Genomic DNA, 27,662 nt, shown 5'->3' with positions numbered 1-27,662 from the left:
CAGTTAAAGAACTGGGGGTTATATGCTGTTACTAAGAGGTTTCTGGATCCTCTGTCTCCAGGTCCACTGCTCTCTCTTCACCTCAAGATACAGGAATAAAGTAGGGTTACAATCAGAGCAAGCAAAGAATTCCATCAGGATTGGGCTGGAGGTAGAGGGGATATAGGAGGTCCTTCAAGTTGGGGAGAGAGGGAGAGCTGCCTCTTCCATGTTGTCATGCTGAAGGTCCCAGACAGCCTTCAGAGGGTACTGGGGACCGAAGCGGAAGCAGCCTTTATACCAGCATAATTCTCAGCCCAGTAGGGCTGGGGGTACTGCCTTAGGAGGAGCTCTAACCAGCAGTTCCCAGCCCCTAAGCTCTAGCTCGGGAGGGTTGGTTCCACTCTCTCTGCTGTGTCTTTCTGCAGCACCCAGCCTGCTCCAGGGAGAAGAGGTGGAGGCTGCTCTGAAGACAGGGGGGATCCCATAGCAAGGGCACTGCCTCAGGTCTGCAGTCTCCCCCACTTCCGGGCCTCCTCAGCAGGGAGCAAGGCGGCTGACTACCTCACCAGGGTTTTTTGAAAGGGACAAGTGAGAAAATGAGTAAAAATACTTTGTACACGGTACAGGTGCTATCCGAGTGTGAAGAAGTAGTATTATTATTAGTGCTCTATTTAGTCGCAGTTTGCATCAGCACAGTGCACTGCCGTGGCTTACGCTTTCGCTCAAATAAACATGAACATTTCCATTTGCAGGGATGCAGCTAGCCGGAAAGTCAAGGGCCCCACTGGCCTCCTGCCTGGGCTCCTGCCATTCCCTGGACCTGGGGTGACTTCTCTGACTGGCGGGCTCCTCATCCTCCCTTACAACCCATCACCACTCTGAGCCACTTTGCCATCTCTCTCTGCCTCTTTGATCTCCTGGTCTCCTTTTACGACACCCCATCTGTTTGGACTAGGCCTGGTGGGCAGCGCAGGCCATGGGCTTGCTGCTTTTCTGATCAGACTGAGTTCCTGGAGGGAGGCTTGATGACCAAGAGAAGACATAAGTCCACAGGTCAGCGTGTGAAATATTTTGCCTGCCAGGTCCACTAGAAGCCAAGTTTACTTGATAACATATTCATTTTGTTTTCATGTGACACATCTAGAGTTACGTATTATGTGAACCTGTTGGAGACTAGAAAAGGAGAGATAACAATGATCACAAAAGCCACAGCTAATGCTAGGGAAGCGTGGTGCTAAGTGCATATCCAGAACAACCTGGAAAGCTGGGGCTGTATTTTTCTAGTTTGCAGATGAGGACATAAAGAGATACTCTGCCTTCAGTCACAAAACTAAAAAGTGGCGCTTGAGTCAGGCTGACTCCAATGTCTGTGGTCTTAGTCGCTGCCCCAGGAAAAGGTGATGCAGAAGAAAAGGAGGAGAAAATGGTGTCTGTAGTTTATTTATTTATTTATTTATTTTTTAAAGATTTATTTATTTATTTATTTATTTATACCAGCACTGGGTACAGTCAGAAGCGCGGGAGGGCAAGAGAATTCACCAGAGCCAGAGCGGGGAGCAGAGCAGGCAGAAGGACCGAAGTACACTGCTGAGGGGAGCAGCGGGCGGCAGGAGAGGTCTGCGCGCCATGTGGGACCCTCCTCCGGTGGCCGGGGAGCAGCCGGGGATTGAACCAGCACCGCAGAGGCCGCGGGCAGCTTCGCAAGCCAGCGCTCAACCGCTGCGCCACCAGGGAGGCCCGGTGTCTGTAGTTTACTGAGATAAGGATATTGTCATCCTTTTAGCTTGATTTTATTATTGTCCTTTTTAAGACGAGAACAGCACTATTTCCCCCACATCCCTTCTTTTAGTCTACTGACCCAGCAGGTAACTGTAGCAAATAAATAAGTAAAAGCTTCCATAAAAAAATAAATGAGAAGCGTTTCAATCGGGAAGTGAGCGAAGATCTTTCCTCCTTGAGCCCTGGGAGTTGGCTTCCACCTCTTCCTCCTACCTCTACCTTTGAAGTGGTCAGAGACCCACCATCCTTGACCCATCATCAAAGCCTTTAAGTTTCTCCCAGGGGTGAGAGAGAGGCCCACCCCAAGGCCAGGAAATCTCCCGTTCAGATGCTCTCGTAGGGAAACAATTGAAGGCCCAACAGCTCCCTGTGCTCCTAGGTCCTTCAAAGTTAAGGAGGCTTCCTCTGGAACCCCACTCTTCACCTGCTGGCCTGGCCAGGCCCAGGGGACGTGGGTGGGGGGAAGCACATAAGAAGGTAAATTCTCCACCCAGGAAGACTTACGTACTTTTTAAACTTTCCATCTCCAATAATTAATAAGAGAACAGTAAAAGGGAAGTTTTTATCCACATCCCACCTCACATTACAAAACCTATGACCAAAAAAGGGTTTTTAACATCTGAAACCTGAGGAAGGAGATGTGGGATGATCACCCAACTTCTCACCACACCTGCAAAGAAACACCCTTGCACGACACATTGAAGGAGCAGGCTTTAAGGATATTGTGGCCTTATTGCCCATTCATTAGAAAAATTACTTCACCTGGGACCTGTAAATCAGAAAATTATTGGACCTATCTTAAAGGATTGTTTTGAGGGTTACAGATGGAATATGCAAAAAGCATTTAAAACTGCCTGGTGAATAAATGTAGTATGTATTAGCTGTTATTATGATTACTGCAGTTAAAATTATCATTACTAGTATCACTGTGGCTTTTTCTTTTGTGTGCCCCACTCTGTGATAACCTAGCCTTTTCTGAAGACCATGTCTGGTGATTTTAAAGTCAGCCTCTGTTCCACATTCTCTCTTAAAATTTTCTTTGGAGGACTGGACAGAAAAACTGCCTTCCAATACTTGGTATTTTCTTGCCAGCAGTAATAGAAACACCTAAATCAACTACTCAGTGATTAGAGGTGAGTGTCATAAATATGCACATTGGGAGTAAATTGAAATTAAGCAATTTTGCAGTATAAATGCACCACATATGTGAATGCATCATTCTTGTTGAAATGCACTGCACACTCAGACCCACCTCTGACATCTATCTTAATTCTAAAAAGCAATGACTCAGATGATTAACAGCATAGAGAAATGGCTTCCCGGAGAAAGCTGGGTGTGGAAGGAACACTGCTGGACTCCTAACGACTCCACAACAAACGGTGTGAAAGGAGGGTGGAGAACTCACTCCTGGAGTTTCTAGAAAGTGGGGGTAGAAGTCAGAGCCTTAACCCCTCCAAGTCCACGGTGCTCCAAGAGTCCAGATTTTCAGACTCTTGAAGCCTGGAGACATGGATGGCAATTTAAAAGTCTGGTCCCCAAATATTTTTATTCTGCTCCCATTCTGAACAGTGGTGTGTGTATGTGAGTGTATATAGTCTCCCCTGGGATCTGGGATCTGACTGCTTGAAGAGAATATGCTAGAAGTCATAGTGGGTCAAGTTTCTGGGATCAGAACTTAATAAATGGGCAACTTCCACTTCTGGTTTCAACTTCCACTTCTGGCACTCGCTGGTGAAGCCAGTCCATACAGTATGAGGAAGCCTGAGCTGCTGTGGAGAAGCTGGCGTGTTGAGGGAGAGGAACTAAGGCTGTGGTTCTCAGTCCTAGCTGAGTTTCCAGCCAACTGGCAACACCCAAGGGACTGATGTGAATGTCCAATGTCTTGGAATTGGCTCCAAAAAGTCTCTAGTTGAGTTAACAGAGTTAACTAGAGGAGCAGAATTTCTCTGCTGCTCTTTGCCCAAATTTGTAGATTCTTAAGTTACATAAGTGACTGTTGTTATTATACAAGCACTCAGTTTGGGGATGGTTTCTTATAGTCCATCAGCCATGTTTTGGGGAGAATCCCTCCCTAGATCTTTTCAGGTACACTACCCTGAAATACTACTTTCTTTGCTCTCTTCCTGTAGTCCAGTCGAAGGCTGAACTTAGCTGTCAGTGCTAGATATATTGCAGACACAATGAGGTTTTGGTCAGAATGCAGATGCTATGTCAATTGCCCAGGAATAGCCTTCAGATTGTTTATATGTCAAGCAGTACTAAGCTTGTCCCTAAAATGTCTTGTCCCAGTCTCTTTAAAAAATCAGGCTTCTCGGGGCCTTCCTGGAGGTGCAAGGGGCTAAGACGTAGCTCCTCTGGCCAGCCAGGGAAGTGACCCACATGGCGCAGCAGACCTCTCCTGTCTCACCCACTGCTCCCCTCAGCAGTGCATTCAGTCAGTCTGCCTGTTCTGCTCCCCACTCTGTCTTTGGTGAATCCTCTCACCCTTCTCCACCCTGCATCTCTGGCCTGCACCCCAGGTCTTGCATGCATGCATAAATAAATTTTTTTAAAAAATCAGCCCTCTTGTTATTAATCATAGAAATGTAAATTTCATTGGTCAAATTAGCTGGGATATTAAGGGTATATTTAAAGACTAATGAAGGATGAACTCAATACATTGCACACGGCAGGATAAATTAGAACAACCATTTAAAAAAACTATTTGCAATGTGTAACACACACCTTCCCAGCCATGCGAGGTAACAACATTAATCCTGATTCAGTAGTTTTACTTCTGATTTTTAGACCTAAGCAAGCAATCTAACATAAGAAGAAATAAAAAGAGCATTATTAGACAATATGCTTATTGTAGCTTTATGTATCCTGGTAAAGAAGAAAATACAAACAGACTTAAATTTCTAAACATGGGTGGAGAAGTAGTTGAAATTAGCATATTATGCCAACTTCATGGAATAGTATACAACCATTTAAATGATAATAATGAAGAGCAGTAACCCTCTGCTTATGATGTAATACCAAGCAGGTAAAAATAGAATATAAAGCTATATGTCTGCTTATCACAACTTCCTAAAAGCATACATATGTATGTGTGTGTGTGTGTATATATATATATATATATATATATATATATATATAGTACTAAGTGATAATAAATAAAGACAATGTAAGTTATTTTATTTTATTCATTTTTATTTTTTAAAGAGTTATTTATTCATTTACACAAGAACTGGGGCACAGGCCAGATGCACGGGAGGGTGAGAGGATTCACCAGAGACAGAGTGAGGGAACAGAATAGGTAGACTGATGAAACACACTGCTGAGGGGAGCAGCGGGCATGGCAAGAGAGGTCTGCTACGCCGTGTGGGACCCTCGCCGGCTGGCAGGGATCGAACCAGCGCTGCAGAGGCTGTGGACAGCTTCACAGCGCAGCACTCAACCCCCTGTGCCACCAGGGAAGGCCCTACGTAAGTTATTTTAAATTTCCCCTCTTTAAAAACAACACTTTTGGCCTCCCCTGGTGGTGCAGCGGTTGAGCGGTGGACTGTGAAGCTGCCCGCAGACTCTGCAGCGCCGGTTCGGTCCTTGGCGAACAGCGAGGGTCCCACATGGCGAGACAGACCTATTCTATTGCGCCCGCTGCTCCCCTCAGCAGTGTGTTTCGTCACTCTGCCTGTTCTGCTCCCTGCTCTGGCTAATTCTCTCGCCCTCCCGCACTTCTGACTGTACCCATGCTTGTATAAATAAATAAATAAATCTTAAAAAAAAAAAAAAACCAAAAAAACCCTTTGACTATTACTTAACATTTTAAAAAGGAGGAATAGAAAGATGATCTATTAAGAAAAGTAAAGTAAAACCATCCTCTATATCTACCCAAAACCTCCATCCTCTACCCACTAAATAAGCAGATCATTTTGTTGGTGAAGACAGCCTTTCCATTGAATAGAACAAGATCTGTACTTGGAAGCTATGGAATATGTTACTTGAAATATTTAATTTATGTTATATGGCAACTTCCAAGAGAATAAGCCCTGTATCATTTTATATGTCACACTCTGGATGTTCAGCAAGAGAAAAAAGGGGGGTACTTCAGATTTCAGTTAAATTAGCATATTATAATTTTGGCTTTGCTCCTTCCAACCTCCTACTTTTTCCTTCCTCAGCATCCAAAATATAAATGCTAAAATCAAACCAGCAACCACAGTTTCTATTTTTAGAGTGAACTTTAATCCGATTTTCACAAAGATCCATGCCAATTCAAAATCACTGCTGTTCTCTTGATGCTAGTAATGTAGTGATTGTCTTCTGCATTAAAAATTAAGAATTACAGTCACATAGGAGAAAACCTGGCTTAGATTTCTCAGTTGTCAACTGCACAGCAGCAAAAGCAAAAGGGAAACTGATTGCAATTGTGCACTTGGATATTTAAAGCCCAAAACACTTTTGCCCCAGTTGTTCAAATATTGCCATTAAGTTCTCCTTTCTCTACTCAAAAAAACAAGCACAGGAAAATGGAAAAGGAAGACCTGGCTCATTTAAATCTCAAACTTTCTCTTAAAGCCCTGCGGGTGGAGAGGCCGGAAATAAGGGCGCTTTCCCTGTCAACCTTCTTGCTCTTAGCTGGAGTTGTCACTCCACTTCACCACTAGCCAAATAAGTGACAATCTAAGCATTAAGGAGACTTTTATTGGAATATATAGCAAAACATTAAAGACAAGTTTTCATATACTCATTTCTACAACTGACTGTTACCATTTTACCTTAAAGGTACATAGCTGCTGGAAAAATAAATCTATTTCAGATTTTTGGTCACATTGAGTCACTTTTCGCAGTCATAAAATAAGTACCATAGCAGATCAGGACACTTCTGTAATTCTGCCTCTAGTTGGAGAGCAAAAGAAGTCAGGCTTCTGTTCTCTCTGTGGCCCTTTTCAAATCAGCCCACTCACTGCTAATACAAATGTAAACACATCGGTCAGCCAACCATTAGGGGCTGAAGAAATATCTTGGGAGTTAAAATGTAATCTCCCATTTGGTTCCAAGGCTTCTAAGCTAAGCATCCAATTGCACACAATAAAATGGGCAGAAGTCAAGATGCTCTCCACTGAGATAAAATACAATCAAATAAGGTTTAATTAAAATAAGTAAATAAACCCTTAAATGGGGTAACTTTTAGGAGACCCAAAACATGTTACTTCTCTCTTGATAATAGAAAAAGTGACCACCCTCTCTCTTTCACACATACCCGGATATACCCTAAATCACTGAGTAGCTTTAAGAATCTATATCATACCTCTTGATCAGTAGTGTCAAAATAAATATTGCTTCATATTTTAGTGATGAAATTTGTAGCACTAAGCATTGTGACTTCGATATTAATTGGCTCCTGTTTCTGTCACATACTGGAGATGTTTGTGTGCTTTTAATATTACAGAAAGATGATCCATATCTTCTCTGTTCTAACAGATCACTTCGTGCAAATGTTTAGGTGGGTGATTAGAGTCACTTTGAGGCCTGAATTCCCTTGTGTTCTAGAATTTGCTGAAGTAGGAGGTGGTTTAAGGCAGAACTGAGATGTATCTTAAAATGATGATCACTGAAGCTCAGTTACTTTAGAGTTGTTTTTCTTTGCAATGTCTTCATTCATTGATTAAAAAAAGGGTCTATCTGAAGTATGTGTTCCTATTAAATAGTTATATGTTTTCATACAGAATGTGTCACAGTACTATCAAAGGTGTTGGAGCAACTACTGAGTCAAGGAAGATCTTGGTTTTCACACTAAGTAAATGCAGACTCAGTGGTGGTACCTCTTTGTTGCACCTTGGAGAGACCAGGTCTCTGTGGAATTAGCTATGGGGGTATGAGCATGGTGACAGCTTTTCTAAAACTGAATCTTGTAGGGTGTGATTACATGGAATACAGCCAAAGCTGGCACTGCATGCTGGGCAGGCTGTTTTAATTGGTCATCATGCCAGAGGGCTGGCTGAATATTGTGATTATCACCTTTCAATTCACATAACCTCTAGGAAGAAAATAATACACAAGGATGCCAAAGTCTGTATATAGATTTTTTTTTTTAAGTGTGGCAAAAGTACTGGAGTGAGTTTAAGCTCCTCTGGGATATTAGCATAAAATCTATAGAGAGGAAAGGACAGATCCAATGAAAGAAGCAAAATAATGCCAGTGCTCAATCAATCTGATTTTATGTGGTAAAACCACCCAACAGCATGCAGGTCTAGTCTAAGGTCAAAGGCTTCAGATGCACAGCTCAGCTTCTCAGGAAGAGTCCTGATTTTAGCTTTTTTCCCTCTTTCAGTAGTATAATCCCCATGTCCTATTTTGAGTGTTGAGGGTATGGTCACCCCAGTTTTAATCCAAATCTAGGCCTGGCATCATTTCCACTTGGGTCTTACTCTCCTGAAGTGTGAAGAGTGCCAGCAATGACCCTGGACACCATGTCTATTCCACCTTAGTTTACAATTGAAAGGACAGAGGCCCTTGTGAAATTAGGTCTCCTGCCTGAGCATGTGATGCAGGGGGAACTCAGAGGCAGTGTCCCTGACTCTTTCCTACTCTTGTCTGTCCATTCAGATCAATACAGAATAAATGCAGCAATCAGGTGAGAAGCAGCAACCAGGGCAGGCTACCTGATTTGCAGGGGCCAATGCAAAATGAAAATGTGGGGCTCCTTATTCAAAAATTGTTGCAAATTTCAACATGGCGACCACAGAGCACTCTAGGCATGGGGCCGAGGGTGACTACACCGGCCACACGCCCATGACACTGACCTCAGTGAAATTATTTTTTTTACTGAATATTACGTTATTTACTGAAGGCAGAGGAGGAAATGTTCTTTGAGCACTGAAAATACTGGAAAACTATCTGTTGCGTGAGTCAGTAAATGACAGAGTAAGGGAATGAGTGAAGGAATATACCTTAAAAATACTAAGACTCAGGGTCAGGATGAGTCAAAACAGTAAGCCACGATGAGTGTTCTGTCCATCAGAAGAGTCACAGTTCATAATCTGAAAGTATATTTAACATAATAAACCTTCCCAGGCCTAACACAAATAAGTTGCCAGAACCATGTTCACATGGTGATTGGGAATGTGCCCATGTGGTAGCATTAATAGGTTTGTAAGTGCTCAAGCATTGCCCTGTCTCAACTGAACTGTTCTTGTATTTTTTTTTATGCATATGGAAGTAGTCATTCTGATGTGTTTCATGGACTCTATCCATGTGAATATCTATAAATCCTTCATACGTTATCATATATAACATGCATTATCAGGGATCCTTGATTGGAAAACAATAGTAATAATAGCAACAAAACTATTGCAATTTATTGCATTTTTATTATATCAGAGACCATGTTAAGTGGTAGGCATAGATTTCTTCCTGAAGAAAGGCCTCATACAGCTTTATTAGGGAGATATCCTGATTTTCCAGCGAGGAAAACAAGTCTCTGAGAGGTTCAGTGGCAGTCAGAATTTGAATATAGTACCAACCTCGACTCAGGGAGACTAATAGTTTTTGGGAGGAAACAGAGTGAGTTGGCTCTCCAGAGAATAGTAGAGCAAAGGTTATTGCTTATCATTAATGACTGAGACTTTGATTTCAGAAGGCCTAAGTGAAGTTTCACTTTCGTGAACAAAAATGCGGCCATGAAATTTTCAAAGTAGAAATCACAGATATTGAAAGTCTCAGTGATTAATTTTATAGTTTATGCAAAGGCAGAGAGCTGTACAAAAAGAGTAGCCTCCTCTCTCATATTTGGGGCCTGAGGATAGATGGACTATGTTCTGTGCTGGAAAAAAGAGGTTCTACATTACAGGGTGAAGGCAGACCCAGAAGCAGGTTGAGATTTCCACTCGGCAGTGTGCAATATAAAGTGAAAAAACCTCTTAAAAATGAGTAATTTTCTGGGCCTCCCCTGGTGGCGCAGGTGGTTGAGCGCCGTGCTGTGAAGCTGTCCATAGCCTCTGCAGCACGGGTTCGATCCCAACCAGCTGGTGAGGGTCCCACATGGCATGGCAGACCTCTCCTGTCTCACCCACTGCTCCTCTTAGCAGTTTATTTCGTCAGTCTGCCTGTTCTGTTCCCGCTCTGTCTCTGGTGAATCTCTCACCCTCCTGCGCATCTGGCCTGTACCCCAGTTCTTGTATAAATAAATAAATCTTTAAAAAAAAATGGGTGATTTTCTTTAGTAGACACAAGATTTATAGAAAAGCACAGAAATGCATGAAACTTTAACTTTAGAGCTTCAGGGGTTAATAGTTTTTGAAATAGGAATCATAAGAAAATGTGCATTTATAATCCGTCAAATGTCTTAGAGTTGAAGAGAATAGAGTTAGTGTTTCTATCTCTACCTCTCAAGAGATAAAAGAGCTTTCATAATTATGGCTTGTATTTATTACGATGTTTCAAAGTGTTTATCTGGCAGGGATATCTTATTTCTCATTTCAAACAAGCTACAGAAGAAAAATAAAAAAATACAGAAGCATAGAAAGCAAATTTATTTTATATATCCTGTCCACTTTTTTTGTAACATGGCCCTCCAATGTCATATTTTTTATATTTTTTAAATGCAAAATCTGTTCTTGGTATGCAAAATCTTCGAATAATGGCAGAAAAATATTTCTGGCCAAACATTAAACTTTTATAGCTTGAGTGCGCTCATGAATATGTTTATGTAATGTACCCTGTGTGTGTACACAATATGCATACATAAATAACACTGTATAGAGATAAGTAATTTGCAACAAAATGCTGCTTTTGTTCATTTATTCACTGGTAAGTGACTCTCCTCCATTTAAGTCAAGTATGGAGGTCCTTTTCTCCCACACAAGACTTCTTTGGGCTTCAGTTGTCACAATTCAATCCATGGAGACTGAGAGGAAATCTGATACTAGGCAAGGTTTCTGCTGGATTCTCACCTAGAATGTGCCTGTCTTGTTAGAAACATGGAAAGAGCCAGGAGATGTTGGTGGGCTGAGGAGATTGTAGAAAGCACGTCAGTTGCTGAGCATGGTGTTGAGTCAAAGAATTAATCAACCTTGGAGCCAGTCCAGCTCATGACTTCCTATGACGTGACTTAATAACATGTCCTCATTGTTTCAAAGATTTTGAGTTGGGTCTTCTATTAGCTGTTGTCAAGTTCAACACGACTGAACATCTATGGTGTTGGAAGAACTATGCAGGCCAATTTCCACATACTTTCTCTAAATGATACCACATCTCTTGAAGATAAGGGATATTTACTCCATTTTAAAGAAAAGGAAACTGAGTACGGTGGTGCAGCAATTAAGCGCTGGGCTGCGAAGCTGCCCGCAGCCTCTACAGTGCGGGTTCAATCCCCGGCTGTGGGTGAGGGCCCCACATGGCACGCAGACCTCTCCTGCCACGCCCGCTGCTCCACTCAGCAGTGTACTTCATCAGTCTGCCTGTTCTGCTGCCCGCTCTGGCTCTGGTGAATTCTCTCACCCTCCCGCACTTCTGACTGTACCCAGTGCTTGTATAAATAAATAAATAAATAAATAAATCTTTTTTTTTTTTTTTAAATTTTTTATTAGACATTTAAGTTGAAGGATAAATATTTTTTTTAATTTTTAACATTGCCCCAATAAATTCTATATCTACACAGTTTAGTAAGATATAAGCAAACAACAGTCTCATAGCATTACAACATCATATTTAAAGGCAAATGCCAGATATACTTGTTCCATAAGACCAGACAAAACCAATCTCAATTTTTTTTTTTTTTTGTTTTTTTTTTTTACTGATGATTTATATTTATTTTGTTTTTTTTTTAATTAATAAATTTTATTTTTATATTCCCCATACAATTGCAATCCCCCCATTCTGACCCCAATCCCTCCCCTCCCGCCCCCCACCCCCCAAAAAGTGTCTCTGGTTCATAGTTTTTGTTGATTTTGATTTTCACTTTCTTATAGTTATTCATTTTCCTGGTCCCTTATTTAAGTTTTCTAGATCCCTGCTATGAGTGAGACCATCCGGTATTTTTCTTTTTCTTTTTGGCTTATTTCGCTGAGCATGATCCCTTCCAGCGCCATCCATGTTGCTGCAAATTGCATGTGTTTATCTTTTTTGAATGCTGAGTAATATTCCATGGTATATATGTACCACATCTTCTTGATCCAGTCATCTATTTTTGGGCATTTGGGCTGTTTCCAAAGCTTAGCTATTGTAAACAGTGCTGCTATAAACATAGGGGTGCAGGTGTTCTTTGGAATTGATGTTTCTGTGTTCTTTGGGTAAATACCTAGGAGTGGAATTGCTGGATCCTGTGGAAGCTCTATGTTTAGTAGGTCCAGAAATCTCCACACAGCTCTCCATAGTGGTTGGACCAGTTTGCACTCCCACCAACAGTGCAGGAGAGTTCCTTTTTCTCCACAACCTCGCCAACATTTGTTGTTGCTAGTTTTTTTAATATGTGCCATTCTCACTGGTGTAAGATGGTATCTCATGGTAGTTTTGATTTGCATTTCCCTGACTGCAAGTGATGTTGAACATTTTTTCATATGCCTGTTGGCCATTCGCATTTCCTCTTCAGAGAAGTTTCTTTTTAGTTCCTCTGTCCATTTTTTGACTGGATTATTTTCTTTGTTGTTGTTGAGTCTCATCAGCTCTTTGCAGATTTTTGTGATCAGTCCTTTATCATTAGTGTTGGGTGCAAAAATGTTCTCCCAGTTGGTGGGGTTTCTCTTTGTTTTTGTTATTGTCTCTTTTGCTGTGCAGAAGCTCTTTAATTTGATGTAGTCCCAGCTGTTGATCTTTGCCTTCACTATCACTGCTTTGGGTGATGTGTCTGTAAAGATGTCTTTGATATGCAAATCACGTAGTGTTTCGCCTATATTTCCTTCTATGTATTTTATGGTTTCAGGTCTTATGTCTAGTTCTTTAATCCATTTTGAGTTGATTTTTGTATATGGTGTGAGGTAGTGGTCAAGCTTCATTCTTTTGCATGTAGGGCCCCACATGGCATGCAGACCTCTCCTGCCACGCCCGCTGCTCCACTCAGCAGTGTACTTCATCAGTCTGCCTGTTCTGCTGCCCGCTCTGGCTCTGGTGAATTCTCTCACCCTCCCGCACTTCTGACTGTACCCAGTGCTTGTATAAATAAATAAATAAATAAATCTTTAAAAAAAAAAAAAAAAAAAGAAACTGAGACTCCAAGAAACCAGTGATCAACACAATTTCTCTCATCTAGGAAGCAGAAAAGGCAAGATTTTTACCTGAATGTGTGTGACTTTGAAAGCTGTCATTGGAAGTCTATATGTGTTTGTTTATGTGGTGGGGTGTATGTTTATATATATCAGCACATACATTCATGGTGAAAGTGTTCTCTACAGAAGCACACTCATTTATCACATTTTTGAATCTTTGACAAAATGTTAAAATTAATGGAATAACAATAGTGGGGGAATAACAGAGAATATGCAATGAAATGAAGCAAACATCAAGGACGGGGAAAAGTAATCATTACCAAGTTTCCTACTCATTGGTATATTACTTATTTTCCTTCCCAGGCGTCAGATAATTTTTTTTTAAAGATTTATTTATTCATGCATACAAGAACTGGGGTGCAGGCCAGAGGTGTGGGAGGTGAGAGGATTCACCAGAGACAGAGTGGGGAGCAGAACCGGCAAACTAATTGAAATACACTGCTGAGGGGAGCAGCAGGTGAGACAGGAGAGGTATGCTGCGCCATGTGGGTAGCTGCCTGGCCAGCAGAGGATAGAACTCATGTTGCAGTGGCTGCAGATTGCCCCACAGGCTGAGTCTTAACCCCTTGCGCCACCAGGGAGGCCCCAGGGGTCAGATAACTTAAGCCCTGTTTTTGTGGCTAGCTGAGTCAGAACGCCAGATGACATCTATATTAAATACTTATCCACCTGTAACAGAGACTGGTAATGAGGATGACTACTTTAAAGAGGTATTTGTCTCTACAGACAAAACTGAATGAAAGACGACACCTCTCCTTTTCATATAACATTTGCCAATCAATCAAGATAACCTTTTTCTCCTGACCTCAAACACATTTCAATAATATAAACCGTAGCAGCCACTACCAATCAGCCAAGTTTGGCTCTCTATTTTGAAACTCATTTGCCCTGTCTGTCCTACACATTCGGTAGGGGATAGCTCTTCAGGGACATAACTGAAAATTACAAAGAAGTTGTGCAATAGTAGCCTATCAACCCGAGAACCGAATGAGGTACAATTATAGCTACCTGAAAATGTGATCTATATATTTTTGAAAATTGAGTTTAAAAACTACATTAGCAGCAACAAAGATGAAGTGATCTCAAAAGAAAGGGCAAAACACTGTAGAATGTAAATGTCAATAAAAAACTTGAGAAGTTAAGATGGTTTGGGTGTCTGTCTCTTCACAGAGAGTGATATGCACATTGATGATGTGGATTTGTATTTTTTAAGTCGCTATTAGATTCCATCTTACTAGCTAGGTAATTAAAATATGAAGATAAATACAGCATTATTATCCTATTTCTAGAAAGAATCATCTAGACTCTGCTGCTCACCCTTACATAACTTTGTTCTTCTGAGAGAACTAAGGCCAGTAAGGAAGTATCTTGCCCACAGGTATGTGTCTGGCCAGCAGCTGTGCCAGCTGAGCCGGTCTAGGCTAGCTGATCCCGGTATCCACACTCCTAGCTCTCTTCTCTTGCTCCTTTGACACACTGCTGTGACAGTCTTCTCTATAATGAGTGCACACTATGAACTTTAAAATTATGTTAAAGCTCAGAGATTAGCTAAATGTGTAGCCAAGAGAAGATAGAGAGATGAAGTTAAGAGAGTCAGGGAGAGAACTCCAATAACTTCCAGAAGAAGTTATTGGATTTTCTGATTGACCTCTGAGGACATCAAACTTACACGCTATCAGTGAATGAGACAGGGGTAGTCGTGCCTGAGGAACCCCAACCAACTGGCTAAAAAACGGTGCCAGAGTCAGCAAAGGATGGTGGGTTCTCCCCACCTTCTGGTAACTGCATTACACATTCCTCCTATATTTTTCCAAAATGGTCCCCTGGTCTTCAAAATGTTCCCCCATGGAAGACCTAGATTCAGGTATCCTGTAAATTCAGTTAACCAGGTAAGTAATATTGATCCTTGGAAAATATAAATGACTGTGCATAGTATGCTTTATACAATGCAGGACTTGAAGGTCAGTACAGAGTTTTTCTGTTGTTACCACCATGCTACTTATAATAAAGAGTCTCCAACTGATTATTTTAAAAGTAGCAGGGTGCTTCTTACCAAGTATGCTGTATGAGTCTATTGTTTCTTCCACCGATTGAGGAAGATTTTATAGCAAGTATTTGAAACTAAGGGCGTCGAAGTCAGGTAAGTTGAGGCATGAATTCTGACTCCACCACTGTATGCTCCTAGCAAGGTTCCTGTCTGAGTGGGCAGAGCAATGCTGTCAGGTGATGGCATTCCCATCCCTGGAAGCTGCAAGGAAGCTGCCCTACAGGGCATGAGGGACCTTGCTTCAGTGATGAAGTAAAGGATCTTAAAGTAGGAAGATTTTCCTGGATCATCTAGGTGGGCTGATGTAACCAACATAGGTCCTTAAAGGACAGAAGCGGGAGACAGAGGAGTCCCGGAAGGAGACGCGGCTGTAGAAGGGAAATTGGAGTCACGGTTTAGTTAACTTTGAAGATGGAGCATGGGGAGACAAAGAAAGAAACGCAGAGAGCCTCTGGCAGGTGGAAAGACGAAGAAAAGGACTTGCCCTTCAGCCTCCAGAGGGGACAGAGTCCTGCTGATACCTTGACCTAGTAAAGCCATCTGGGACCCTGACCTCCCGAGTGCAAGGTGATAATATCTGTGTTGCTTCAGGCATCTCGATGGACAGAAACATGTTACAACAGCAGTCAGACTCTCACTGATGCGCCCTGAGCATCTGTGTCCTCATCTCTAAAATGGGAATAAAAAATGTATGTGCCCAGGGGACCCGTATGAAGATGTATCAGAGAAGGTAAATAAAATACTTCAGTGTTTGGCAGAGATTAAGAACTCAATAAATGTTTAGTCAGGATCACATGATGACATCATGTAGGGTAGGAATTTCTATAATGCTGATTATAACAAATGATGATCCCGTAAAGAGTGATTCATACCATAGGCTGGAGAAGCATTTATCTGATGCTATTTTGAAGCACTTTTACCTACATTGTCTTATTTGATGCTCATAAGAATTGTGAATCCACCGATAAGGAGCTGAACTTCCAAGGGGGCGGTGCTGTTCCAGGGTCGCTCAGAGAGTGCACTGTGGCCAGGTTGGAATCTAGGACATCTTGATTCCAAATAGAGTAAGTCTGCAATCTCATTGTGTGCCTTGTAGAAATATATACATGAGGTACATAGATTCTTAATATGAAATAAAAATGATAATGCCAAATGATGATGAGGTTGTTCATCGCACACCAGACCATTTCCTGTATGACCTCATTCAGGGGAGTTTTCTGCCAGGCTTCCAGCCCCAGCTCCTCCAAGCACAGCCGGACGAGTACTCTCTCTAATGCATCTAGTCAATTGTGCAGAGCACAAGGGAAAAAATTCCATCCTGACCGCAGCAGGCAATCACCTTATGCCCTGAAGCATGAAGTTTGATTACCCTTATCTCAGTTTATCATTAAATCAAAAACTGTTGCTATGAATACAGGCCCAGGGCTCCATTTATGAAATGATATAGGTCAGTCAGCAGAAATAAGTGGGTACTCTTTTTCTTTCTTAATTTCTGTTCACTGTGAAGATCTTTTGCAAACCGGGAGAGGGGGGAAAAAAAAGCATCTTTAGCTCTGAGCAGATTTTATTACTTTCTCCCGTCTTTCATGAGCTAGCCAGAAAGTCTTCAGTTTATAACAATCTCCCTGTGCTGGAGGATAGTGGTTTCAGATCCACCACTTTTGGCCTTGAAGTCTAGCACCTTCCTCAAAGAGGTATGTGTATTTTAGCAAAGCCAGGCAATTTGCAGTCTGATGACTGAGAACATTGGTGTTTGTTAAAACTCAAGACTTTTGACCTCCATTCAAGACCCATTGGTGCTGGGGCCCTGGTAATCTGCATTTTAACCCTATGTATTCTGACGAATCTTAAAGTTTGAAAACCACTGGCAGAGATCAAAGATATTAGTGATGACACAGATGGCCTAGGAGTGCACCTGGATTTCCACGGTGTTATTCAGGTTTTAACCAGCCAGAGAACAACCAGCATAGAATACACGTCAATCATCTATGTTTGTCCTTCAACACAACCAACAGTGCAAGCCAGGTTTCTGACATCATGAATCTGAAACAGCTGACATTTGGTTCAGGGATATTCTTCTAGGCATCAAGGTCTGGGATGAATCTCTAGGCCACTGGCAATCTCCTGTCGAATTCCATTTTGGATTTGTGGCAAGTGTTGTGGGTGGGGGTTGTGGGCATCTGGTTGTGAAACTGATTTCAAGGCTTATATTCCATAAAAAGATAGGATAACATCAGATGTGAAAAGAGGACAAAGTACCGGGCTAAAGATATGGCTCTGAAGCTATTCTGCCTTTACTTTTACTTCGAAGGCACTGAGGTATCATACTCATGTATACGGCAGTGGCACTCACAACGGTCAAGCACAATTCTAAGTGCTGCTGAAATATTGATTCATTATGTCTCATAACAACCCTACCAGATAGGTACAGCCATCATCATCCACTTCTTATGTGGTGAAACTGAGGCTCAGAGAGGTTAAGTGGTCTCAAGATCACACAGCTTATCAGTCGCACAGTCAGGACTCTTTTTTTCCCCCAGATTATTCTGCATTTTATTTATTTTTTAATTAATATTTTATTTTATATAATTCTTACATCATTTTTCATTTTTGCACAATGTATGCATTTTCATTTTGGTTATATTCCCCAAACAATTGCCCCCCCCCCTCTTATTTTGACCCTACCTAGTCTTTCGTGTCCCCGCCCCTCACTGCCCCTCCTTCCCTGTGGTGTGTCTCTGGTTTATAGTTGCTTGTTGATTTTGATTTTTGCTTTGTATTAATTAGTCTTTTTCCTGGTCCCTAATTTAGGTTTTCTAAATTCCTTGCTATGAGTGAGACCATCCAGTATTTTTCTTTTTCTTTCTGACTTATTTCGCTGAGCATGATCTCCACATGTTTACATTCTTAACAACCCTACGGTGTTGTTTCTCATGAATCCAAGTCCCCTGATGCCACTACTCATGAGCTGTTTGACACTTGGGAAAATCACTTAATCTCCCATACCTCAGTTTCCCCTTGCATAAACTGAGGCTTTTATTAACAACAGCAGCTACCACAAAGGAGATTGATTAGATAATTTAAAATTCAATTTTTATTGGCCTTGAAAAAGATCAGGCACATAGTAAGCGCTCAATAAATACTAGCTCCTACTTAGCTAGGAGTTCTCTGCTCTCAGGGGTATTGTGAGGATTAATAGATGACATATTTAAAGTGGCAGGCACAGCGCCACAGCACACTGTAAGCACACAGTAAGTGCTAACAGTTATTATTAGTTGAGTTGAGCCGGGCTAGTTTATTTTAGGTCCTGTCTGGAAGGCAAATGCGCTCTAAGCAGGGGCAGGCAGCATGCCCTTCACTTCAAAAAGTAACTGGGTGGGAGCCAGACTAATTAGCAGACTCAACAGGTTCTCTGCTTTATGTCACTGGAATATTCCTGAAAAGTTCCCAATATTGAATTTGTATATGCTTAATCCTTTTTCCCCATTGACCTGCTTTATAATTTCTGATTGATCTTTCATTGGCAGTGATTCTTTAGACTTAAAAGTCTTCTCTCAGACTGTCTGTCATGTAACTATTAACTTGTAAAAGACTTAAATATACCAAGGAAAATTGAACCACTGGTGCAATTCTTGGCAAGGCTGTGGACTTAATCATTCCCTAATGTAATTGTTTTTGTTTTAGTTTTCCTTTATTATGTGTTCTAATAAGCTTGCTTATACTGCACAGAGCTTCTAGTCTTCCCTCCCGTGAAGCGTATCACCTCCACTATAAACCCAACTATGGGTTAATTACAATTTATGCTGATTCAAGGGGTTAATGGTGGTTTGGAAATCCTCATACTGCACAGCCTAGCCCAGAATATGAATGGGCAGAGGGTGGAATGGAGAAGGTGAGGCAATTGGGAAGATCCCTGGAGTCATGGGTGTCACGGAAGCCTGGTAAGTTTATCCTGAAAGCTCAGACCCAGAAAGGGTGGCTGAATCCCCAGGGACTGTCAAGGACAGGGTTGGGGAGGGATAGTTCTAAAAGGGTAGTTTTAACTTAGCAAATTGTTTACTGTTACTTTCACTCTCTCTATTAGGGAAAGATCCTCATAGCTCCACCCCCACTCCTTAAGCAGTTAACCAGCAGGATAGACTTTATCTGCAAAAATAAAATAAAATAAAATGGTAGACTCAATGAGTATGTTGTGCTCCCTAACACACTTGTCCACTCTGTGTCAGTCACTCTACCCGCTGACAGTGGGGGGGAACAAGTCATCTAGTCCCTGGGGTCTGTTGTCCAATGAACCCGAAGTATCCAACTCATCTCATTCTCATAGTTTCGACAAGTTTCTACTCTCCTACTTCCCAGCTTCCTACCCCCTCCTTCCAATAACCCCCAGGAATGTCTGCAAGATTCTTGATTGTAGAACCTACATGTGAAGTCTTTTAAAAAAAAAAAAAGATGAAGCTTATGAGGCAGAAACCTTCTAGTTTGATTTTACTAAAAACTATATGGGAGGGAAGCATCTTGCTAGGTAATTTGAGGCAAAAAATCATGTTATTTTTTGCAAAGTTCACGTATTACACTGAACCAGTTGGCAGTTGATGTGGGGGTTTAGTTCTGATCACAGAGTGTTGTAACCAGGTTGATCCTATTTTTTTTTTAAGTTTTACTTATTTATGCTCACAAGAACTGGGGTGTAGGCCAGAGGTGCAGGGAGTGAGAGGATTCACCAGAGACAGAGTGGGGAACAGAACAGGCAGATCTACTGAACTACACTGCTGAGGGGAGCAGTGGGGGAGACAGGAGAGGTCTGCTATTCCATGTGGGTCAGCTCCCTGGCCGGGGATCGAACTCATGTTGCAGTGGCTGGGGATAGCTTGATAGAGATGTGTCTTTAACCCCTACACCATCAGGGAAGCCCTGATCCTATTTGTTCTGATGGCTTAAGCCCTGGGAGCCATCTGCTGAATGGCTGAGTCCAATATACCAGTGACTCTCAATAAACACTTTTGGATTGCAAGGCAGATTACCTTTTTACACCTGAGGTATAAGTCTGTCCTACGTTAGGACTGGAAAATGAACAACTGACCTAGATTCCCGTTCCCACCCCCACCCCACCTCAGGGCCTTTGCCTAAGCTGTTCTCTATGCCTGGAATGCCCTCCATCTCACCACCTCCCCCACTGCCTCTCACTGTCCACCTGTCCAAATTCTACCTAGTTCAAGGACGAGCTCAAATATCCGCGGCTCCACAAAGCCTTCCCTGACCACCCCAGCCAGAAATAACCTCTCACTCCTCTCAATTTCCATAGACTGCGTGTATGTTTTCTGACACTTAAAAACACGTGCTATTTTATTTTGGCTCCGGGTTTGCCTCATCTTCTCTATACCACTCAGTAAGACCCTTGAGCTCTGGAATTGCGTTATGTTCCTCTTTGAACCCTGTCCCCACGCTGGCACCTACTATTACAGAGCAGACACTTAATGAAAGCTAGTTCAATGAACAAATGGTCACCCTAGTGATGGTGAAAACAGAAACAACTGCAGCATTCTTTATTCCTCCTTCTTCTATAGATTTTTAAAATATATCTATTTGAATGGAAGTGTTATTTTCTCAAAGAACCTCATCAGCTCTGGTTCTTAGGTGTCAGTTCCTAAGCTAAGGAGAAACTCTGGACTTTATTTTTAAATACACACTCCAATAATAGGCTGTGTGATTGCAAATCTTCCTGAGATCTTATTATATACAAGTGACAACATACTGGACGTTTCAAAACTCATTTTTTTCTTCCTGTCAAACCTATGTTGGAAATCTTAAATTTCAGCATTATAGGTAGTGGGGATGTATATTTGGTTTTTCCCCCTCCCAGTGGGAACCTGAATAAAAAGGAACAGTAAACACTTGGTGATGCATGGGTAACAATTTCTCAACAATATGCCCAATTACTCATATAGGTAAGAAGATTTTCCTACAACCACACCTAAGAAAAAATGTGTGTTAAAATACAATACAGGAAAAAAAAATACAATACAGTGCCTCCCTGATGGTGCAGCGGTTGAGCGCTGGCTGCGAAGCTGCCCACAGCCTCTGCAGCACCAGTTCGATCCCCGGCCACTGGCGAGGGTCCCATACAGTGCGCAGACCTCTCCTGTCGCGCCCGCTGCTCCCCTCAGCAGTGTACTTTGTCAGTCTGTCTGTTCTGCTCCCCGCTCTGGCTCTGGTGAATTTTCTCACCCTCCCGTGCTTCTGACTGTACCCAGTGCTTGTATAAATAAATAAATAAATCTTAAAAAAAAAATGTAATACATAGTCCATCTTAAGTAACATACTTTCCCCTCCTGCTGCCACTAGTGCTTGAACAGCTGCAGCTCTCACTGTCTTTGCTGATGGGGGGTCCATAAATACTCTTGGGAAATGGGACAAGGATACACCAAGGATCATCACCTGCCAAGATCAGGGAATCACACCCTGATACAGAAGCATTTTTTGGTAGAGAGAGATGAATATTGTCATTTGTCCTATTTTGGACCAGGAAGGCTAACATGAAGAGAAATGGTGGGAGAAGATGCTATTCCAGGACACTTGAAAAGAGAAGCATGTCATCATTATTTGGCCAGCCGGAATAAAAATGAAAGAAAGGCATGTACAACAATGTGATTTCATTTAGACAACGGTTAAGATTTAAGAACATACCTATAATGTGCTAATCATTTCATTCAGTAAAAATGGTCCTTTAAAATACAACTCTTATCAGAAAACAAATGTCTGAAATCTCAGAGAATCAAAACATCGCTGGGAGGTCCATGTTCATGGAAACCATTCAGAGAAGCAATGAAAGGGTGGGCTGAGATGTCAGACAAATCTGAGTTCAAATTCTGTCTCTACTATCTCCCTGATGTGTGACATAGGAAAACGACTTCTTGGTGCCTCCATTACTTTATTGCTAAAGCAGTGATAGTATTAAAATCATTTCATGTTGTTGTTTGGGGGTTACATGATGTTACTAAAATAAAGGTGTAGATTCAGTAAGCACATTAACAACAAGTTTTGGGCACTATGGCTGCTACTATCTTTCCCCTTCTACTTCTTCCATCATCATTGCCAACATCATCATCATCATCATCACCATCACCACCCAGGCAAATATTAGAGAAAGAAAAGAGAAGCCTATTTGCTATCAGTACAAGGGGCACATCAAACTCCAAAAACAGTATTTCTAAGTATGAAAGTTTTGTTTTTAAGCATGACAACATAGCCTAACAACTGTATCCACCTGATTCATGCCTTTCTTGCTTTAACAAACAACAATTACTGTAACATATATTGTATTCAGTAAAAACAAAAAAGCAAAAGTGACAGGAATCTCTGGATACTATTAGACAGGGGCACCAGATTTAGGTATCGCACACAATCTCCGTGAAAAGGGAAGAAACAATGACCTGTTGGGTTCGCCAAAGAACCATACAAGGTCTTTTTCTGTTTTCACCTGCTTGGAACCACAGGCTAAAGGTTATTTTATTCCTTTCTTTCCCTTTTCAAATAGACTGAAGGTCTAGGATGAGCGGTATCTGAAAGGCTCCTTCTAATTCTGTAATTCTGGTGGTTTAATCATATAAACTTAAGGAGGCTTTCTTGTGGGTCATGTAAGGTTGGGGCAAGACCCCTCTTGAGCAGAATATACCACTCCAAGCCTTTCTGCAGGTGCCCCCTTCCGCCTCCCCCAAAGGGGTCCAGCACAGGTGCCAAACAATGGAAACTTCCCGTTCTGGGTGTTAACTTTAGTTACCACCGCCAGACAATGCTGCCAGTGGTGTGGAAGAAAAAATTGCTGTAGCCAGCTGTGCTGTTCACAGTCGGATGGATTCTGTGTAGCTCCAAATGGTGATGGAGCCAGCAGCCTGTTGTAGCCAAGGACAGGATGATGGATGATCTACATACTGTGTCCAAGTAGAGAGAATGGCAGAAGTTCACTTCAGGGTTGTTAAAATGCTAATCTGGGTGAGTTAACAAAAGCTTAATAGAAAAGAAAAGTTTGAGAAGTAAGTACAACTCCTGTGGTATCTCTGGACCACCGATTTGATCATCCTTGGTTACATAAACGGTGGCTTTTCAAAGTAAGAACATTTTCAACTTTTCCTGTTGGTACACACAGTGGCTGGTTTGACGATGAGCAGCAGTGCCACTGATGTCAGGGTCTGAGGAGGAAAAGTCAGCCCGACAATAGCTACCTCAAAAAGTGTTATGATATGCTCAATATAATTACACGATTTTCATTTTCTCCTGTGTCAGAAGAATAAATCAACACACTTTTGTTCCCAACTGGAATTTGGCAACTGTTCACAAAATAAGGTGCAACATAAGATACTGACTTTGGTAGATTTTAACACTAAGCTTCCATTCACATGAGCCACAGAAAGTGAGATCTCCTGTTCTTACAAGAGTTTCAATACATGAATTACAGTAACACTATGTTAAATTATTACTGTAAAGGAGGGCCACTATAAATATTTGGTGTGCATAATCTTTCCTTTAGGTCTGCAAGATAAAAAAAAAAAAACATGCTTCCACAAAAGGTGCACATTTACATTTTTTTGGGCAAATGATCATTTTGGCATTCTCTATTTTTTTTTTCATTCTTATTTAAGTTGAACATACAGAGATACATCTGCCTTGCCTGTAGCTGGAACATTGGCTAGCACAGCTCCTAGCAAATGACAGGTACTCAATAAATACTGACTGGCTGGCATACCCCAATTGTTTCTTGCTTCCTCTAGAAATGAGTCTAGAAAGTACAGCTTAAAGTCTGTTAATTGAAAGAAAAGGCAATATATTTATACTGCAATATGCTAAGGAAGGAGTTCACCTCCTATGGTTACACCAGTCATGGTTAGGCATTTAGCCAGACTCTTAACTCTGCATAAATGCATTGCAAGGGTGAAAAATGACCCTATTTCAGATGCATTTTTCACTCTTTGTATCTTAGTGAAACTCACACGGCAAGAACAATGACTAAGCTAATTACCAAGGTTCATTATGATTGAGCAGCAAGAAGTGAAGAACTTCTCCAGCTTCAATAAGCCCTTAACAATTAAGGGTATATTTATGAATCAATGTTCTGATTCCTGCTCACTTGCCTGTGTGCATTTCAAGCAATAGCAACCATCACACAGGATTCAGGGGCCCACTTACCAAGAGCACAGTTACTGGACAGATCCTTCCTGTGCAGCAAGCCGCCAGTGAGCTGAAGTCCACTGGATTTCTAAGTTGCCATCTAAGGACTGATAGGTTTACGTCACAGCCATCTCTCAAATCCATCAAACCAGGGGAGGCATGACCAGATGGTGCTATTAGAGGGCACCAAGGGGAAAAAAAAAAAGGAGAGAGGGCAGAATGCCCACAAATCTAAATCAAACTCAAGTTAACCAGCTGTTTGGTGATGGGGAAGCTGGAATATTATTTTCAGAGAAGATTCTCCAGCATCACAAAAATGTTTCTCAAAACAGGTTATCTATGTAGCATCCCTAGTAGAAACTAGAACAGGTAGCAGTATTCTAGAGAAGCCAATCAGAAACAGTAGCTGGTTGTTAATCTAACTAAACATGCCAAAGGAAGAAAATGGTCTGCTAAACAATACATTTTGGACATCTGAGGGTTATTTATTTAACTGTCTTCTGAGAGCACATTCTACAGTCCTAAATCAAAGCATAGACACTTATCAAAAACAAAACTCAGCCATGACTGGGCTATAGTTTATTTACCTTATGATGTTTAAGTTCACAGTAATAGAGGTCCAAATCTCACAGCTTATCTGGTAATTTCTATTTATGTAAGCCAGGGTAAATGTTTGTGTAATGTTTGCTAGCCTGACAGAATATGTCTGTCACTCACTACATTAAACATGACTACCCACAACTTAATTTCCCAAGTTAGATACCTAAGAAAGTGAGGAAATGTTGTCACCACACCAACAAGCCAGAATCAAAGCCTATTGTTTAAACCACCACAAAGATAGCAAAATCCTCACCTTGAGCTGTCTGTGATAAGATTTCTTAATTATACAAGGAAGAAACCTAGAAAAATGTCTCCAAACAAGTATTTCTCCTATTCTAAGAGGCAGACGACAAACCAATCTAGAAAACTATTAAGCCTTTGCTAGGACTTCAGCTTTGAAATAAACAAAAGAATTGACTTGATTGCCCCAAATATCAAAGGGAGAGCCAGTCTTTACATGGCACCCATACTTTTTACTGCAGACTTACAATTGTTAGTAGCCAGAAGTTCTTGGGAAAACTGCCCTAGACATTTATTTTCCCAAGTAAACAGAAACACTAACATTATATTTAAGGGAAAACGGTTGCCCACATAGTGGACATAATGTCCAATTATTGTTTACAAAGTCTGTATGTCTATAATAACGGTATATTGTGCCTTCTCTGAGAAAATCAGCCAGCTGAGAGCAGTGAGTGGTTGAGATGCTGGAACTTGGGTTACAATTGGTCACCTCGGGACAGAGTATGCCCCGAGTTCCTCTAATGCTGCAATTAACACCATCACTTCAATGCTTTCCTAGGTCCAGCACAGTTAGCTTTTCACAAGTTCACCATTTCCACAATCACCTGACATCGTTGGCCCCAAGAGTCGATTTAGCAGAAATCAAACCCTGCTCTCATCCACACCTCCCCGTCCTTTATGACCTTTTATTTCACCCCAAGAGTTACACACGAAAAGAAGAAGATTGAAGCCTTTCTAAATCACCAAGACGGCGGCTGAATCGGTGCCTGCAGACCAAGAGCAAACATCACCCTCGCCAAGATGGGAAATAAAAGTTTCCCTACCTTCTTCCTCCTCACCATCCCCCTGCCAGTGGCCGCCAGAGCAAGAGGCGGCTCTCGCGGGCAGCAGGACGTCTCTCGCCGCCGGAGAAGGGGCTCATGCAAAATTGACTCTTCCTTATTTGTTTCCATACATAATTGATGGCAAGATGAGAACGTAACACATCTCAGCGCTGGGCTCTTGCCGCCTGGCGGAGACCCTGTCCAAGACGCTTCCGTAAATCATTTCCAGCCGGAGAACAAAGCACGGAAAGTTGCGGGGGACAGTGGCCGAGAGGCGAAACCCGGGCGCCGGCTGGGCAGTGGGGGTGGACAGTGGGCAGCTCCCGGCCCCGTCGTGCGCCCGCGGCGCGCCCGGCCAGCAGGGGGAGAGGGAGGGTGGAAGTGAACGCCCTCAGGGAAGGAGCCGGCGCTGGAGCCAGAGGGGGGTGGGAGTTGAGTGCCCAAGGGCTCCGAGTCCCCGCCCCACGCCTGCAGCCGCTCCCCCTGCGAGGTCCACCCCCGGGGCACGCAGACAGGTAGCCGGCGCCCGCGGCGAGCTGCGGAGCCTCGGCTGCTGCGCTGCGCCCTTGCGCGCCCGCGAGTGCTCGCCGGTCCGCGCCTATCCGGGGCCCGCGCGGCCCGAACCCGCGGTCCCGGAGGCTACTCCCCGGCGGCCGGGTGGCAGGGGGCGACGGTGCCCGCAGCCAGATCCCACGGCCTTGGCCGGACGCCTACGCTGGCTGGAACCGCCGTGCCCAGCACCGAAGCGGCCCGGGGGCTTCCAGACAGAGTGAAGGGAGCGCAGGGCTGGCGCTGTCTGTCTGGCAAGAAACTTTTACTTGCACCCTCCTCCTTCGGCTTTTTTTTCCACCCCCCTAAGGGGTGATGGTGCACAGTGGCAAGGGGTGGGGGGGTGCTCCAAGTCTACGCGCCCTTCCCCCCAAGACTCCAGCCTGCCCCGATTTGACGGGTATGCCAAGTCTCCCCAGCCTTCTGCGCGTCCCTTGCACCGCAGGCAGAGAGCTGCTAGGGAAAGAAATCAACTCTCCAGTGACACCACACACGCACACACACACACACACACACGCACTGCGATTAAGCTCTGAGGGTCTGGGTCCGAGCTCCTCCAGGCGCCCAGAGCATTTGGCAAAAATTTTTACAGACGGTCTTACCTCATGGGGGGAGGCTGGTGGAAAAAAAAAAAGCTTGTCACGCACACGGAAAAGAGAAAATAAAGGAAAAAATCCAAAATATATGCATCTATCCCTCCGTCTCTCTAGGTTTAGGTTTCCTGGATAGAATCCTGAAACTCGGCACCATCAGATCTTGCAGCAGTGGCAGCGGCCGCAGCAGCAGCGGGACCGAGCGGGAGCAAAACAAATCGAGGCACGGCAAATGGTGTAATTCGATCCATCTCCAAGTCAATCCATCAGGCGAGTCGGAGCCGGTGCCCTCCCCGCGCGCGGCGGCCGGCGGCTCAGTCCCACCCCCGAGAGCGGTCGGCGGAGGCGCGGGCGCTTTTCCCCTCGCTGGAGCGCTCGGGCCAGCGCCGCCTGGAGGCCCCCACCTCGGCGCCGCGGCCCGGCTGACCCCTCGGTGGCCTCCGCGGCCCTCCTCCCGGCTGCACACCGTCCTCTCCCCACCCCTGAAGAGCTAGCTGCTCCTTCCAGCAACTCCCGGCGCCTCCGTGAACCAGCTCGCGTTGGCTGCTGCAGCCTGCGAAGCAGCCTTTTTGCTTTTCTCTCTCCCTTTTCTTCTTTTTCTTGCTCCCTTACTTTTTTCCCAGCGCTTTGCTCCCCACAT

The 27,662-nt window shown here is 43.1% G+C and overlaps 1 protein-coding gene across 8 annotated transcripts in view; it reads right to left on the bottom strand.

Moving 5' to 3' along the window:
- Nucleotides 1-27,336, bottom strand: part of SEMA6D (semaphorin 6D) — a 57,620-nt gene extending 30,284 nt beyond the window's left edge. For 7 of the 8 annotated variants that reach the window (XM_054701218.1, XM_054701231.1, XM_054701239.1 and 4 more), the window contains exon 1: nt 27,032-27,336. The gene's annotated coding sequence lies outside the window, so the exon portion shown is untranslated. Of the gene's footprint in view, nt 1-25,880; nt 26,214-27,031 lie in introns of those variants that run through there. The other variant, XM_054701223.1, reaches the window with a different exon arrangement.
- Between the last annotated feature and the right edge of the window lie 326 nt (nt 27,337-27,662).

Source organism: Talpa occidentalis, unplaced genomic scaffold (assembly GCF_014898055.3).
Source record: "Talpa occidentalis isolate TD23 unplaced genomic scaffold, MPIMG_talOcc4v2.1 talOcc4.11, whole genome shotgun sequence".
Taxonomy (NCBI): Eukaryota; Metazoa; Chordata; class Mammalia; order Eulipotyphla; family Talpidae; genus Talpa; species Talpa occidentalis.
This window is presented reverse-complemented; position numbering and strand designations above follow the sequence as displayed.